Here is a 4428-nt window from a genome sequence, read left to right on the forward strand (position 1 = left end):
AGGACTGTAGAAATTGGCTAAAGAAGAAGAGCCGTCTGTAAAACCATCTTTTCTCCTGAGATATTGCATTTTTCTCGTAGAGATAAGAAAGCAAGTAGGAATTGTCTTCCATAGAAATCAGTGACACCAAATCTCCTATAAGAGAAACAGGCCTCCTGGGCTATAAACTGACACGTGTCAGCCTCAAGCTATTCCTTATTCTGGAAGCCAATGAAAATTTGTAGTGGATCTCTCCAACCTCGAACCTGGATTTTTCTTAAAGTAACATGGTTGAGAAAGGAAACTACTTTTGTTATACGCTTCCAATTTTAGCGGGTGAATATCTTGAACACGAGGTGCACATTAGCAAAAGGCAAGTGGATAATACTAATAGATATAAATCTAGGTTGTTGAAAGTCAAAAGGACCAAAACCAACATACCTGAAAGCAGCAGACATTTACCAATCCTTTCCTCTTAATTTAGGGGATCTTTACAAACTGACAAAAAGCACATCAGCAGTCCTTTCGTATGAAAGTCATTGACAAATTTCAGTGCCGAACCTAAAATTAACATCATTTGACTACAGAATTGTCGAATCTATTATCAATTCCATATAGCCTCTTACCAGAAAATCAACGACCAGCACATCTTAACAGCAGAAAATATAGCATCATGATTCCTTAAGCATGGTAGCTAACAATGGAGGTTGGTTGCTTCTAATCACTTGATATCAGTGCACATAAGCAGTTGGTTCATAAATTTCTGTGGCATAGCACTACTTGAGCCGCGAACGACATGTGGTTGGTAGTATAAAGCTTATTTAAAGGGATAAAAATATAAGAATTGGGTCTAAAAAAAGTGGTACAATTCAATGTTTCGGCAAGCGTACCTATCAAGCAGCCACGGTCCAAATTGAAGGTCACACAGGTGGATACAAATCTGGAACAAATGGAGATGACAATCCCGAGACCACGAGGTTGGGTGGTTTAGGAGGGTGGTTGTACCTCCAGCCCACCAGAGATTAAATTCCAGATTTAACATATGTGTGTCTCATAAAAGGTGGAATATTTATTCAGTGGGAGGCGACGTTCCCATCGACAGCGAGGCGCCTGTGGTGACTTCGTCAATTTCAAGATTCAATCTGCCGGCTCAGTCTTTCGGAGGTGCTCGTAGGGGTAGGTTGTGCGTGTGTACGTTTATATGGATGAGTGTATGCGCGTGTATGTGAGCGTCTGCGTTTCTGCTGTGTTTCTCAAAAAAAAAAAATCCCAAGAACATAGTAGTTGCTTATCAGTGAACAATAATCTAGAACAACCGAAGAGAACAATCCCTAAGACAAAGAATAAGTCAATTAGCTACCTAAATTTGGCAAGGGTAATTACACGAGAAAAACCAAGATTGCAGGCAAGCCAAAACACAAACCTACACAACGATCATATTATCTGATGAATAATGAGATTCAAATTTGAGATGGAAGGGGTGAGTAAAGACAGAGCGATGTCTCCACATATTTATAGCAACGAGAGGGGATAACTTGACAGTTACGCTGGGATTAATCATCATAATGACATGATGGATTATAATTAGAGGAATGATCGCTGCAGTTAATTGGAAGGACAATCGTTCTTCCGATGATGGGCCTGGTATTCCGGCGTATGTACGAATCGTATATGCCGTGTGGAGGGATCCCACTCGGCGGCCTGCACGGCATGCAAACTTCGCCGGCGTCGGCGCCGTCACCGGAAAAGAAAAAAAATTTGTTGTTGAGGCGGCTCTAAATCTGGCTAAAATTGAACTAAAACGATAAGATGTGGGGCTTCGTAACTGTTCAGACGGGGGTGGGAGTCGCGCTGCATTTTTTCGGGTCCCTCCATGGACTGTTCGTCGGCGGCGCAGCAGTACGAGAACTGGCGACGCAGGCAGAACGAACCAGAAGAACGAGGCCTTTTCTTCTTACCCTGACCGGTATGTTTTTTTATGGCACCTTGACCGGTATTTTTATTGGTGAGAACCTCCTTGACCGGTATGTGACGAAAGATGTTTGAAGGCCAAATCTGCAGGCCCATTTGACTGTTTTGGGGCCCAAGAAATCTGGTAAGATCTTAGTCCATTCCGGGAGAAGCAGCCCTGTAACGAAAAAGGGCTCTTTTTACGCGATGTACATTGCTAACGCTCTCCTAATGTCACTCCGGGAATGGTATGTCCCTCAAGACCGTTAGATTATCTGATCCGACAGCTGTCAGCTGAGGACTCCAAAACGCTGTGGAGGCTCCTAGGTAGGTAAGTTATACTGTTAACTAACATATACTCGATGGTCCATGCGCGTCTTGCCGCGCTGACTTCCTTTGCTTTGGTTAGATTATTGGGCGTGCGTTTTTCTCCATTTTTTTTTTGCTTCGGTTATAATATTTGATCTTAACCGGATCCAACCAGCTCGTCCATGATTCTCGGGCATGCCCTTCTGTGGGTAAGCTGATTCTCATTTTTCTTTATGATGGACATTGGGCCTAAGCTAGGAGTGTTCTTGACGTTTCTTGTATGCTGATCCTCTCGAGAGTGATTTGCTGGGGCGTTTAAGAGGATCTCTAGTAGGTACCACACATTGTGAAACTCTAAAACATAGATGCAATTAACAGCACGGAATTTTACAGGGTGAAAATCGCAGGATAGAACAGATAGTAAAAAAACGTGGAATTTTTGGTGGGTTGTATCCATTTCCTACTTTTCCCCAAACCCCTTCTTCCCTACATCCCCAAACGCGAGCAGAGCTACCGGCCGCCCACCCCGCCGTCCATCGCCCCCTCGCCGCCAGCCGACCGGCCACCCGTGTGCCATCTTCCGCCCAACCACATGCCTCACCAGGCGCCCACCCGCCATCCACCACGCGGCCACCTCGCATACCGGTTGAGCGCTCGCATGCCGCTCGGGAGTCCCGCCGCCTCCGGCCCGTCGGTCGGCCGCGGCCCACCGCCTCCCGCTCACCACTCGGCCATGGCACGAGGCACCCGCTGCTCCCCGCCTACTACTCAGCCCTCTGCCTCTCCGCTACCTCCCGCATGGGCCAGTATCGTCCGCTGCTCGACAGTCCGCCTCTCGTCCCGAGCCGAGGTTGCCCGGCTTGGCCGGAGCTCGACCGCGAGTGGCTCCAGCGGTCCATGCTCAGCGCGTGGCCCCGTCGTACTCTTGCTACGGAAGATTTGCCGGAGAATGGCCGAGGTTCGCTGGAAATTTGCCGGCTTCGGCCGTGGAAGGGACCAACTGCCTAAAATTTTCCTGGCGCCAACAATGCAGCAAACTAAATAGCTCGGCCCGAAATTCGTGTATATGCAGCATTTGGCGAAGCGATGGGGTTTGCTGGAAAAAAATTGGCTCACTCACATATTTTTGCCGTATTTGTACGTGATGTTTTTTCAGCCTGGTACCGCACACATAATTATTTTCCGTGTTTCGACCAAATGTAGTATCTGCTATAAATGATCTAAACCAGCTGCATAGCCTGCAAAAGTGAGATATTGTTAGGATTAAAAGGCGTGTTCATGAGAGAGAGAATTTCAACATTCTTGTTATTTCCATCAAATCGCACCTAATTGTCTAGAAGCAAGAGTGATAAGGCATAATGTCTGCTCGCTGCAAATCAGATCTTATTGCGCGCAGAGCTACTTTCATTATTTAGTCTCTCCCTCTTTTATGAGTTTTATATTATGCTTCACTATAGATCTCATCAAAAAATATAATATTCATCATTACAGAAGATAAAATGGTACTCATTGTAAAGTGGTTTGTTTAGTATCTATTGTTTGCACTAATTCCTGAATACATAGGCGCATTGTCTGCAAACCTAAGGATCTACATTATCTCGCATGTGATTTGCCGAGTATGGTACTATATCAGTTGTTGCGTGGAAGAAAGCAAATCAGGAAATTCTTACCCCTGTGCTCTGCAGTATCATTATTTACTGAAGAGCAAGCTACAGTTACACCTTGTATTAGTTAGAGCATCTCCAATAAATGCTCTAAAATTTGACGCTCTAAAATTAGTTTGCAGCCTGGTGTATCTACTTTTAGAGCGCGAGGCAGGTGATAACTTCGTCGGATGCTATATTTTGTAGCGCGCGTCACGCAGCGCTTTACCAGCAGCTTTAAAATACAGCGTCAAAAACACCTTTTTCCATATGTGTGTTAAAAGAAGATCAAATAGGACCAAACAAATAGACTGAAAATCAAACACAATTTCTGTGCGATTCCAGTCACAAACGCACCTGCCCCCTTCACAAGAACAACAATCAATCGTTCCGACGCTGATCTTCTAGAACCGCTGTGACGCTGTTGATCTACTGGAACCGCTCCAACGCTAGTTGAGATCAACCTCAAGAAATCGAATCGAGACACATCGGGACCGTACTTCCCGGCACCCTCCTCGTCCCCACCAGCCGCGTCGCACAAATCAAA

This window comes from Lolium perenne, chromosome 3 (assembly GCF_019359855.2).
Source record: "Lolium perenne isolate Kyuss_39 chromosome 3, Kyuss_2.0, whole genome shotgun sequence".
Lineage (NCBI taxonomy): Eukaryota > Viridiplantae > Streptophyta > Magnoliopsida > Poales > Poaceae > Lolium > Lolium perenne.